The 13,908-nt window shown below is 46.1% G+C and overlaps 1 long non-coding RNA gene across 2 annotated transcripts in view; it reads left to right on the top strand.

Annotated features, from left to right (window-relative positions):
* Positions 1-13,908, top strand: part of LOC125133023 (uncharacterized) — a 220,050-nt gene that overhangs the window by 171,401 nt on the left and 34,741 nt on the right. The window lies entirely within an intron of this gene.

Raw genomic sequence — 13,908 nt, forward strand, 5'->3', positions numbered from 1 at the left:
CCAGGAGAAGGGAGGATGCTGAGAAGAGAGGCTGGGGCAGGGAGGAGGGGTGCTTGTGGCTTCCTTTCCTGGATGTGGTGAGCAGGCTGCACAGCTGAAGGGGAACACTTGTGGCACAAGGCCATGTCCGGCTGTGCTGGGACAACAGTGCAGCCTGTCAGAAGTGGGCAGCTGAGTAAATGAACCCGAGGCAGCATGGGGTGTGCCAGGTTTTGACAAGTTCCCAGGGGGCCTAGCAAGGACCATTGAGACCACGAGAAAGGCTAATGTGAATGGACTTAGACTCTTCAGCTGGACCATGGACTTCAGCAGTGGTGGCTACCCAATGCCCCACAGACCAGTTGAAAGCAGTTACCCTTAGGAGGCATCACTCCAGGGACCAGACTAAAGCACGCAGTCCCAGCAGAAGATCACAGATCAATGACTTACAAGGTCCCATCAAACCTAACACCAGCATGCCACCCACATTTGGAAGATGCTGAACCACATTGCATAATAAAGTTCAAAGAATCTAGAATTTCTGAATTTCAGGAATTCTAGGAAGGAGGGAGAAAGACATAGAGATGGATGGGAAGCTGTCTCAGACTGCTTGACTGCTCTAATGGAATGCCACTGACTGGGTGGCTTAAACAGCAGGCATGTATTTCTCACAGGTCTGGGGGCTGAGAAGGCCACAGTGGGGTGCCAGAATGGCTAGGTTCTGACTTCGATCCTCTTTCTAGTTTGCCCTCTTCTTGCTGTGTCCTCCTATGGCAGAGAGCAGAGCGAAGGGATTAGCTCCCCTCCTCTTCTTATAAAGGCACTAAGCCCATCACAGGGCTCCACCCTCATGACCTAATCACCTCCCAACCCCACCTCCTAATACCACCCCATTGGAACTTGAGTTGCAACACAGATGTGGGGGAATAAAGCATGCAGGCCACAACAGAAGGGAAGAGATGGCTTAAGAGCCAGCAAGAAAGTGGAAGGCTGTGAGCTTTGATGTGACCTTCCTTCCTTTGACCCCTAAGTTTTCACTAAAACCTACTCAGCTAGCCTAACTGCTTCTGACTTGATATTTTATGAAAACCGATAGAAAAGCTTATTTCCCAGCCCAGATGGATGTGAAATAAGTATCAGGTTGGCAGGCAGAAGTTGGAGACGTGAAGGGCCACGAGGGCATGGCCACAGGGAAATCCCAAAAATGGATGGATAGGAGTTATGAGTTTTCAAGTCTGTAACCCTGGGTTGGTCCAGCCTAAAGGAGCCCTTCTCTCTGGGAGCAGTCTCTTTAAGTGGTAACATACAACCCGAATCCAAATCCCAGTTCTCCCACTTAGGAGCAAATTAACATTGAGCAGGTCACTTGACCTTTCTTAATCTCGTTCTTTCATCTATAAGGTGACATAACAAGAGCACTAACCTCCAAGGATTGTTAGAAGAATTACATGAAAAAGTATCTGCAAAACACTCACTAGAGGGACCAGCATGCGGTAAATAGCACTGAGTATTAGCAATGATGGCGACAAGGAGGGGTAGGAGGAAGATAATAATGGAGAGGTTGCTGATGACTCTGCTAAACACCGTTAGTCCCCTACGCATTGCCCATTCTCCCCTTTTCTTTGCCAGCCAAACCATGTCCAGTCCCAGTGATATATCACTACCAGTCTGAGGCATTTATGATATTTTCCCAGCATCCCTTGAGGCTGGAGGTAGTCATATGACACAGTTTTGACCAATGGGACTTAAGAGGAAGGTTGTGGGGGCTTCTGGGAAAGCTTTTACTTCCCCAATTAAAAAAAGAAAAACAACAAGGAGTTCCCATTGTGGCTCAGTGGCTCAGTAGGAACCATGAGATTGCAGGTTCAACCCCCGGCCTTGCTCAGCGGTTTAAGCATCCGGCATTGCTGTGGCTGTGGCATAGGCCGGCGGCTACAGCTCAGATTGGACTCCTGGCCTGGGAACCTCCATGTGCTGTGGGAGTGGCCCAAGAAATGGCAAAAAGACCAAAAAAAAAGGAAAAATAACAACAACAAAAACACCTGGCTGTCACAACACCTTCCCCCTTTCATTCTGCCTTGAACACAGAGGTGATGTCTGGAGCTATGAGGGTGTCATGTGATTCTGAGGGACAAACATGAGAGGAGAAAGCATCAGAGTGACCAGCCCTGGCATTAGCAAAATTCTTTCTTAGGTTATCAGCTTCCCACCCTAGACTTCTTGTTAGAAATAAGAATTATAGGGAATTCCTGTTGTGGTCAGTTGTAACAAACCCGACTAGTATCCATGAGAATGTGGGTTCGAACCCTGGCCTCACTCAGTGGGTTAAGGATCCAGTGTTGCCATGAGCTGTGGTGTAGGTCGCAGACACGACTCTGATCCAGCGTGGCTGTGGCATAGGCCAGTGGTTGAATCTCCAATTTAACCCCTAGCCTGGGAGCTTCCATATGCCCCATGTGTGACCCTAAAAAGACAGAAAGAAAGAGAGAGAGAGAAAGAGAGAGAGGAAGAAAGAGGGAGAGAGAGAAAGTGGAAATTGCTGGGCTATATTTTTAGTTATTTGCGGTCAAATATATTCCTAATAGATGCAAGGATGCTCCAACCCTGAGGAGCAGAGAAATCCTAGGAAACTTCTCGGCTGCAAATATATCCTGCCCTCCCACTGTCTATACCATTACTTCCAACTTCCCAAAATATCATAACATCCTCCCCTAAAAAAAGTGGGTCCAGGGAAATCACCTCGCTTTGCCCTGTTAGAGCTCAACTGGTAAGTGCGGAGGGTAGGGCCAGGTTAATATCCAAAACAATAAAACAAAAGTTCTGCTTCCGGAATAATCAGTGATGACGGAATGGTTATGGAGGAGGGTGAGGTGAGAAGTTGAACTGTAACCAATAACATCTTGAAAAATCCAAATGCTTACGTTCCTACTAAGAAATCCCACTGTTACCAAATTCTCCATTATTCTTTTGCTCTCAGGTCACCCCTTACTCCAGACCACGCCTGGTACATCAGTCCCCTCTGAGGTCCAAGTTGATAACTCTAGGCAGTCCTTAAGAGAGGGGACCGAGGGGAGTTCCCATCGTGGCGCAGTGGTTAATGAATCCGACTAGGAACCATGAGGTTGTGGGTTTGGTCCCTGGCCTTGCTCAGTGGGTTAAGGATCTGGTGTTGCCATGAGCTGTGGTGTAGGTTGCAAACGCAACTCAGCTCTGGCGTAGGGTGGTGGCTATAGCTCCGATCAGACCCCTAGCCTGGGAACCTCCATATGCCAAGGGAGTAGCTCTAGAAAAGGGGAAAAAAAAAAAAGAGAGAGAAAGAGAGAGAAGGGACAGAATCTTATTTATCTCTGTAGCCCCAGTGCCTCATACAGGACTGGCACATTTGGGGAGGCACAGATTGAGTGGTACAAAGGACAGAAAGAGAGATTAGGACAGCATATTTTAAAACCAGGATCTTCAAGCTCTCCGGAATACTGAAGTTGTAGAAGAAAGTCATGTGACTAAGCAATTGTGGGAATCGAGAGAACTCAGTTCAAACACTGTCTCTTTCCTGCTATACTTTAGCTGTGTGGCCTGGCTAAATCACTCATCTCTATGCCTCAGTTTCCTCTTCATTATGACCCCCTCACAGGATTGGCTGCCATCATCTAGCAAGTGAGCCATCAGAGGAAGCATTCCAGAAGTGAAAAGCATTGTTGTTAATATTATTATTACTTTTGTGCCTAGAGAGCATCAGCATCACTCGGAGGGCTTGTTAAACACAGATATCACTGGGCCCCAGCCCAGAATTTCTGACTCGGTAGGTTTGGGTTACTAGGGTCCAAGAATTTGCATCTCGAACAAGATCCAAGTGATGCTGATGCAGCAAGAACCCCCAGCCTAACTTACTGCTTAGGAGGCCACAGGGCAGGCTGTGCTTAACAGAAGGCAGTGAAGAGGAGCAATGAAGTAAAGGAAGAAAGACAACAAAAGCTTGAAAATTCTAGCGCAGAGCTTCCTCGCCTGTATGTCATGGCTGGAGATGTGGGTGCCCAGAAATTGATCCCTCATCCCTTAGCAGGATCCTGAAGACAGCTGCCCAGGTTGTGCACACAGAATAAGGGCATCATTCTGCTTCAAGGGAAAAATGGGGCTGAAATCCCCAGACGAGATGCCTTTTCCTAATATACCTATGGTCTAGTTCTTAAGGGGGTTTGGCCCGGTGGGAAAAACTGGGATATCTGATCTATCGCCGCTGGCCTTGATCGAACTGTTTACCCCAGGCTACCACACCCGCATATTCATTCTCTACATATGCTATGGCTTGAAAACATTTGGGAAGCTTTACTCTAAAGTTTCACTGTCCACGTGAAAGACAAACATGTTATCATATCCCCTTTAAAAAAAAAAAAAAAAGGATACAAATGAACTTATTTGCAGAACAGAAACAGACTCACAGACTTTGAAAAACTTATGATTACCCAAGGGGTCAGGTAGGGGGCCTGGGAAGGATGGACTGGGGCTTTGGGATTGGCATATGCACACTGAGGTATGTGGAAAAATTGGCCAACGAGGACCTGCCGTATAGCACAGTAAACTCTACCCAGTATTCTGTGGCAATCCATGGGGGAAAAGAATCTGAGAGAGAATGGATGTGTGTATACGTGGGACAGGGTCCCTTTTTTGTACAGCAAAAATCATCACAGCCTTGCAACGTAACTGTACTTCAATAAAACTTAAAAAATAAAAAGGAAAGCTGCACTGTCCAATTAGTTTGCCACTAGAAACATGTGTCTAGTACAAAATGAGATGTGCCATAAATGTAAAATGTGTACCAGATTGAAAAAATTTAGAACAAAAATAAGAAACTCATTAATAATTTGTTTTATATTGACTACATGCTGAAATGTTAATATTTTGAATATATTACATATGCTACCAAAATTATTTGCATTTCTTTCTTTTTGCTGTTTAAAAAAATAATTATAGCTCTCTTTTATGTTTTATTTTATTTTATTTTATTTTATTTTACTTTATTTTATTTTATTTTATTTTATTTTCGCCACAGCATGTAGCAGCTTTGACATGGGATCTCAGTTCCCAGACCAGAGATTGAACCTAGGCTATAGCGCAACAGCACTAAATCCTGACCACTAGACCACCAGGGAACTCCCTCTTTTTACTTTTTAATGTGACTAGTAGAAAATTTAAAATTGCACATGAGGCTCCCATTATATGTATGGACAGTGCTGTCCTAGAAAGAAAGTTAACATTTTGCAGAAATTGTAGGTGGTTTCATCTGTCTGCAAGAGTGGAGTGTGTGTGGGGGTGTGTGTGTGTGTGGGTGTGTAGTCAAGCCACTGAAGAGAGGCTGAGCAGTCCCAGCGGTAGGCTAAGTACTTCAACTTGACCCTGTAGGAGACAGCAATTCAGAAGCTGTGAGAGGCAGAATGACCTGATTAGACTGTTTAGAATGACACCTAGAAGCAGAGTAGAGGAGGGACTGACCGAGAGGTCTCACAAAAAACAAAAGCCCTGAGAAGCAGTGCAGTGGAACTGAAAGAGGAGCCAGCCAGAGGTCAGTCACATGGCCCAAGTTCACACAGCTCAAGTTCACATCAGATGTGCTCAGGGTCAGGCCATCCTAGTGATTAAGAGAATGGGCTTGGGAGTTCCTGCTGTGGCTCAGCGATTACAAACCCAACTAGTATCCATGAGGATGCGGGTTCGATCCCTAACCTCACTCAGTGGGTTAAGGATCCAGCGTTGCCATGAGCTGTGGTGTAGGTCGCAGATGCAGCTGGGATCCAGCATTGCTGTGGCTGTGGCTGCTGCAGCTCCAATTCGACCCCTAGCCTGGGAACCTCCATATGCCTCGGGTGTGACCCTGAAAAGCAAAAAAGGGAGAGAGAGGAAATGGGCTTTGGCACCAGACTGCTCCATTTGAATCCTAGCCCCTCCATTTAAGGTCACCTGTTTTCATTAACTTTGCCGCATCTCAGTTTATTCATCTGGGGATGAATGGGGATCTGTTATCATCACGTTGTTATGAGCCATAAATGTGTTCAGGGAAAGGAAGCGCTTAAAACATGTCTATTTGGCCTTGCTTGGTCACATGCTCCTTTCTTATTTTGCCAGGGGGATGTGATCTTGTGATTGGACGAGGCTGGGTCTCGTGCCCAGCCCAGGTGGACAGGCAGCTGGGTCTGTTACCCCAGGAAAGGGGCGAGGCGGGGAAATGTGCCAGCACATACAAACAGCAGCTGCCCTGTCTTCTCCACCCTCCTGGCTCCGTGACCTTGGACAAGTGACTCAATGGATAAGGAGCCCAACTTCCACTTCAGTAACACCTTCCTAGAAAAATTGTAAGAATTATGCAATTGCTGCCCCAGTGAAGGTGACCAGCAACTAATTTAAGGTGGTGCAGCCATCACTGGTAGCAAAGACCTGACTTTTGGCTGGGGCTGCATGATCATCTGAATTGGGGAACTGTCCTTTCTAGGGGTCAGATCACACCTCAAACTCTCAAATCAGTGTCAACAGAAAGGTCAGCTGGGACTTTGGGACTGAGACCTAATGGGTGGGCCCTGCCTGGCTTGGTGTGTTTACTAAATATCCCCTGGCCTGCTGGAAGGTTTTCTTCATTTGCTAAGCAATTTTGGTCCAACCTGTTCTCCTTTTGTGAGCTGGGGTTTTGTAAGAGGCCAAATTCCAGGCTGGGGCAGGATAAACAGGCTCGCATGGCTAATGATTGGTGAGCCGGCCTGGAATGCAATTTACTGCAGATTTCCGTGGAGGAGAGTTGGTCACCCCCTGGACAGTTTACTGGGAGGCTGTTAAAACAGGAAGGAGCTTAGAGGCTCTGCAGGGTGGCTGTTTGGCATTTTTCTCTACTCTTTTTAAAGGAATGGAGACACCTGCCACCAGCTGGGAATTTTCTGCCGCAATCTGCTTTACAAAGAAATAAAACCCTCTTGGTCAAAGCTTATGTTTGTCCAGTGTTTTGCAGCTTACAAAAGATTCTCAATTCTAGCACTGCTCTAGTTTTGCAAGTGGGTAAATTGGAATTCAGAGAGGGGAAGTGACTTAGCCAAGGTCACACAGCCAGGAAACAGCCGAGCCAGGATGAGAAAATTTTCCACACGGCAACCTGGGCAAAAATAGTATTTGTGCTCAATCTGGTTCATCAGCTGACCCTTCTTGCTAAGGGTTAGCCTGATTTGAAAATAAAACAATCTGGGGTGAGAGAATTGAGAGTCCCGTGTTCCAATATGGGTATCATTATGGTGGGAAAGTACTTTCCTTTTTACCTAGCTCACAATTTTAGAAATCTGTTTTTTAAAAAAAAAATCTGGTCATTGTTTATTCATTATTTACTCATTCATTATGCAATCTTTTTAAAAAATTTAAGTATAGTTAATTTACAATGCTGTGTTAGTTTCTTTTTTCTTTTTTCTTTTTTTTTCTTTTGTCTTTTTAGGGCCGCATCCGTGGCATATGGAGATTCCCAGGCTAGGGGAAATCAGAGCTGTTGCTACCGGCCTAGGCCAGAGCCACAGCAGTGCCAGATGCAAGCCGCGTCTGCAACCTACACCACAGCTCATGGCAATGACGGATCCTTAACCCACTGAGCAAGGCCAGAGATCAAACCAGCAACCTCATGGTTCCTAGTCGGATTCGTTTCCGCTTCACCACGACGGGAACTCCACAATGATGTGTTAGTTTCAAGTGTACAGCAAAGTGATTCAGTTGTACATATATGCATATTATTTTTCAGATTCTTTTCCATTATCGGTTATTACAAGATACTAAGAAATCCGTTTTCTTGACCTCACATATTCCCTTTTCTTCAAACATCACCCCAGGCTCTCCACTCAGCTCTGGTGTCTGCCGAATCTCTAAAGGGATTTCAAGACAGACAGGTCAGTAGGAAGAGATTGGAGTTCAGCTCCTAGCCTGGCTACAGCCTTGCTACCTGACCTCAGGCAAATCACTGACTCTCTCTGGACCTCAGTTTTCTTATCTGAAAAAGGGGTGTGTAAAGAATAGGTGAGCTTCAAGAGCCCACCCCTGCTTCTAAAGTTTCTAGTCTGGCTCCCTGTCTGCAGCTCTGCTACAGGAGAGCAGGGACCCAGGGCAACATCTGGCTGTTCCTTGCACCTCGGTGGCCTGCCCTGTTGGGGACGCCTACCAGCCTCCCCAGGCCTCTGAGGGATGGCCCCGGCTGCCCTCTCTGGTGAGCTGAGCCCAGCATGTGTGAGAACTGATGGTAGAGATAAAGATAGCCCTGCTGAAATAAAGCACACTTGCCCTCTTCCCCCCCACACAGCCTCCCTCTCTTGAGGCAGCAGCAATTGGCTGGGTGGGTGCAGGGGGCAGAGGTGGTGGCGGGCGGTGGGCACTGGTTGCCATCCTAGCATGAGCAGGGCTCAGGGTGGGCAGATTCCATTAGCTCATTCTTCTAATTGTCCTGGCTGGTGATTATTTCTCCTGATTAATTTCCAGTTAGCACTGGGGAGCCCAGCTTGGGTTGGATTCTGCCAGTTTTCCAGAGCCAGTTCTCAGCTATTTCTGGCTTGAACAGACTCAGGATCTTCCTGCTTCCACGGGAGCTGCCATTCCAGGAGGGTCTCCTGGGCACTTCCATGGGCAATGTCACCCTCACAACACTGAGAAACGGGTCTCATCGTTGCCATTTTACAAACATGGGAACAGAAGTGAAGTGACTTGCCCAGTTTCCTGTAGGCAGTAAGTGAGCGGTAAGTTGAATCCTGCCTTCCAGATTTTCAAACACACATGCACTTTTGAAAATTGCTCTCTCCCTGTTTTTTTTTAACTGAGCCAAACGCCCTGCCCTTCCACCACAGTGCTCAAATCATTTAGGAGCGATGAATCCACAAATAAACCTCGGGCCTTGTCTTTCCAATGGGAAACCAAATTCTGCGACAATTGGCCATTTTTCTAAGCTAGCCAGGAAATCTGGTCATATTAGGGAGAAGTGGAGCCATTTAGGTTTTAATAACATGGTGAGAAAATAATGTGACTTTAAAGTCTTTATTAGCCCTGGAATGCATTTTCCAAAGCAGGAATTAGCTGACACAGGCAGAGTGTCAGCTGGAAAAACAAGGTCTGGGTTAGGTGGCCCAGAAAAAAACCTGCTTTGGTGTCCAGAGCCTCCCATTGATTTCAATTGCTGGTTAGCACAGGCCAGCAGAACAATTGTCCCCTCAGTGAATGTGCCATTAGAAATGACCCCACGCAGCTAATGGGGGTTTAATACTGGCTTGCTTGGTTCTTGGTATAGTTTCTGTTCTCATTTTTAGTAAGAAAATTACCTGTCTGTCATTCCCTTTAAACTTGTACAGTAATAATTATCCAGGCCCCAAAGAGAAGCTGGTTACCCTTAACCTTGGCTGGATGAAAACTCAATGACCCATTAAAGTGTGGGAAGGCATTTGACTCTGGCCAGCTAGGGAGGAATGTAGCAGATATTCAGTAGCAAATGGTTATAATAACTCACATTTGTTCATCATTTCACAATCTTCAGAGCTCAGGGTAACCCTGAGGTCATGAACAAGAATTCTCACTTAGGGGTCGGCAAACCATGGCCCGCTGGCCAAATCAAGTCCACCCCATATTTTTGCAAATGAAGTTTCGATGGAGCGCCTCTGCACCCTCTCATTTACATACTGTCTGTGGTTGCTTTTGCGCTAAAATAGCAGAGTGGAGTCATTGTAACAGAGACTGTGTGGCCTGCACAAATATTCACTATCAGATCCTCGACAGAAGTTTGCTGACCTCTGTTCTAATTCACAAAAGCCAAGTTTGAATCTTGCAGCAACCACTTACCAGCTGTGTGATCTCGGACAAATTATTTTACCTTCTTATCTTCTTCAGTTTATCAATCTGTTATACACATATTTTCTTTATCTTTTTTTTTTTTTTTGGCCATGCCTATGACATGTGGAAGCACCTGGGCCAAGGATGGAACCCATGCCATAGCAGTAACAATGCCACTCCTTAACTGCTAGGCCACCAGGGAACTCCTCTCTGTCTGTTAATTAAAAGTAGTATGTGTGTGGCAGATGCTACCACTGCCCAACAACTCCTTCAGTTGTACACACTCTCTTGCGCACAGGCATGACCAGGGGACTTGCTCTGACCAATATATTGTAGGTGGAAATGTGCATTGCCTCTAGCCAGAAGCATTTAGAGCCAGGACAGGTTTTCCATGATTTCTTTCTCTGCCACACAGACCAAGGAGGCTCTGTGCCCTGGACATTGTAAATATAGGGTGGTCAGCTGTGTTCCTGAATGCTTAAAATGAATAGAGAACCCCTCGACTTACAAAGGACTTTAGCATGGATGAGAAATATGTTTTTGGTGTTTAAACCCCTGAGATATGAGCATTGCTTGTTACTTCAGCAAAACCTAACTTATGCTAACTAATTGGCCTACTTCATAAAGTTTCCGTAAGATCTTTAGAACGGTGGCAGGCATATAGTAAGTACTCAGTGAATGCCAGCTGAAGTTGCTTATATCATTATGTGAATTATTATTAATAACATGTATACTGTTTTTCATAAATTATCTCATTTTCAACTTCACGATGACCGAGGCAGTGAGCATTATCTTCATTTACGTAGTCAATAAACATGCCATGGGCTCCTGCTTTATGTTAGGTGATATGCTAGACTCTGAGATGTAGAAATAATCAGAAAACTTTATGTCCACGGGGGGGGGGGCGGTCCATCAAACCCAGACTTTAGAGTGAAGTGGTATTGAAGGAAGGTGTTGCAGAGCCGAATCTTAGAAGGTAAGTCAGGGTTTACCAGATGGAGAAGGGAAGGAAAGGCATTCCAGTCAGAGGGAGCCAGCTAGAAGCTGAAATTATACGCTCTTTGGGGGGAACATTGAGTGAACTGTGCATTTTGGTTAGGGAGGTAGCAGACAGTGTCGCTTGGCCACTCAATAGACATTTGCAAACTACTTCGATCTCACCAGCTATATACTACACAGAGAAACAAGATATATGATTTATCAGCCTCCTTTGCAGGCCTTGAGACACAGTCTCATCCCCAAAGCTGTCAGGAGACATATCCTGGGAAACTTCAGATTAAAGCAAAGAAGGCAAGGAAGGGATCTCCTCGCTATTATGTGTGAGTGTAATGCCTGGAGCTGTGGTAGCCATCTTGCAATAATAAGGGGAAGGCCAAAAGACTGTGGGAGACCTGGAACTCATATCTGGACTTTGAACGGCTGCTGAAACAACCCTGGAAGCCTGAGCCCCCAGACTTCTTGCCAAGGTAATAATATGCATCCTTCTGATTTCAGTGCCTGTTCATTCATTAGTGCAGCCAAAATATCCTAACTAATGGGGAGTTGTGAGAAGCGAGAGTGGAGAGCTTAGCTGGGCCTAGATCATGTAGGGTCCTTAAGGGCAGTAGGGGCAAGTGAAGGATTTTGCAAAGAAAAAGGAAACATAGGCTTGAAGAGGGTAAGTCACTCCCCAGGATCCCACTGCTAATAGGTGTCAGAGCTGGGATTTGGACAGAGTTCTTCCAGACCAAGACCAAATCTCTTTCCACTGCCATGTGGGGCATTTTACCTCTTCAACAGAATGGTCCTAGCCGTTCTCTAAAGGGAAGGCTTGCTCATGGCTTATTTTGGCCCATGGGTCATTTCTAATTGCATGCTGGATAAACTGGGATTTTTCCCAAGCTTCTTCCTATTTTGGGACCACATTTTTGAACTTCATAAATAAGGAGACTTGAGGAGGTGTGTGGGGAAATCAGAGAAGGTGAGAAGGCAGAGCAACTTAAAGCCAAATTGAGCTTTGAGACCCACAACATGGTGGAAATTAGAAACAGGCAGAATGGTGCCAACCCTTCCACCATCTTGGTTTCATTGGCTGAGAAGAAAGTTAAAGCCACAGCATCCTCTCCTGCCTCTCTGTAGTTTGCAGCTCTCTGACACATGTTACTCTAACAGGCATCTCCGAAACCCTGAGCTCCTCAGGGCCAGGACAGTGTCTGTGTCTCACCTGTGTCTCCATGTGGGACTGAAACTTAAGACAAAGTAAAATTCAGAGTGACCTCATCCCCGGGGTGGCCACTTCCCCAAAAGACACTGCTGGGGGTTATCCCCATCTTTCCCTCAGGCTCCTTAAGCCACGTAGACCCAACTCACACATCACCTGCTCCCTCACCCCCCAAAATAGCATCCAGACCAGCCGATATTCAATCTAGTTTCATAGTTAAAGAGTCAGTTCTGAAGACTAAATAGCCTGGCTCTGCCACTTCCTAGCTATGTGACTACAGGCAAAGAATTTACCATCTCTTCTTGGTTCTCTCATCTGTTTAAGAAAATATTGATTTCACATACTTGTGAGGATGAAGGAACACATAGAAAATGCTGCTGTATACTAAGCCCTTGATACATGTTATTGTTATATTATGATGATGATGTCAGTTGTTACTATAATGATGATCGTGAATCAAGGCAGCCCTCAGGACCCCGACCCTCACCTTCACCCTCTCCAGCTCATAGTGCTTATCAAACATGTATCTGGAGTCTTCTCCCGTGTACTCCTGCCCGCTGACAGCTATCCTGCCGTTACCCCATCTGGATTCGGAATCAATGTACTTTCCGCTAGGACTTGGAGCCCAGCATTCCCCTAGAGATCCAGGCTTACTCAGCCCCTCAGGCCCCAGTGTCCTCTGCTGCCCCAGGGATGAGCAATCCTGACCCCAGACTACCCCACCCCCTCTAGACTCACCCCCGGCCTGCCACCCCTCTCTGCTGTCTCATCAGTGGGGGGACGTGGGAGGGGACATGTGCCCTGGCAGGCCTGGCCACGCTGAGCCTTGTTTGTGTATTTCCACCTTCACGCTTCAGTGGCTGTCGCCCCTGACTCATCAGTTAGTTAACAAGCTCCAGAACCATGCCTCTTCCCTGTGGCACTCCATCAAACAGCCCATCTCTAGGCTGCGAGAGTGCGGGCTCCGTGGGGATATTTCTGTGGGAGAAGTTTGCTTGTCTTTTTTCTTCAACTCAGCTGCCCTCCCTTTCTCATTGCACAGAAAGCATCTCAAGGGCACAGGTTCTGGCTCTTCTTTCTCTTGCAGTTTCTGAATATGGGTGGAGAATTTTGATTTCACAGTGGGGAGTCAGGGCCCCCTGACTGGATGATCAGGAAGGTGATTCTTTTGAGTGATGATAACAGTAGCTCACATTTACTGAGCGTTTACTATGAGCCAAGGCAGTCTGCAAAGCACTTTATGGACATTCACTTAGAGGAGGTTCACCAAAATGTGGGGAGGGCAGGTGCTCCTTAAAGTACGATTTTACAGATAACGAGACTGCAGCTTAGAAAATCATTCGCTCAAGTCATACAACTAGTACATAACAAAGGCATGATTGGACCCTGGCCTTTCTGACTCCCAACCCGTGCCACATCTGTGCTTCTCAAACTTTGGGGGGAGACACACAAATCACCTGAAGACTTTGTTAAAATGTTAAAAAGACTTTGTTAAAATGTAGGACCTAAGATTTAGAATTTCCTGAAACAGAGTCATGGAGAAGGTTCGTGGCTAGGAGTCCTAGGTTTGAATTCCAGCGGCTATTTAATTATCATGATCTTCCACTCCTTGAAACTCAGCTCCTCACGGGGAGCAGGAGGCTAACTGTACCACCCGATGGGTGAAGATGTGCTAATGCCCCTGGGGAAGGGCTCTGTAGACTCCCCAGAAAGGCCATGTATTTTTTCTGACATATATGTATTCATCATTAAAAAAATGAAGAATTTAAATAAGGGAAATTCAAGTGTTGAAACAATTTCTTCTCGGTCACCATTACCTTACTGAGCTCACGGTCATTAATACAGTTTACAGCTAAACACAAAAAATGCCAATCCTAGTTTTCTTATAACAAGAACTCTTGAGAAGAGCA

This window comes from Phacochoerus africanus, chromosome 1, assembly GCF_016906955.1.
Source record: "Phacochoerus africanus isolate WHEZ1 chromosome 1, ROS_Pafr_v1, whole genome shotgun sequence".
In the NCBI taxonomy this organism is placed as follows: domain Eukaryota; kingdom Metazoa; phylum Chordata; class Mammalia; order Artiodactyla; family Suidae; genus Phacochoerus; species Phacochoerus africanus.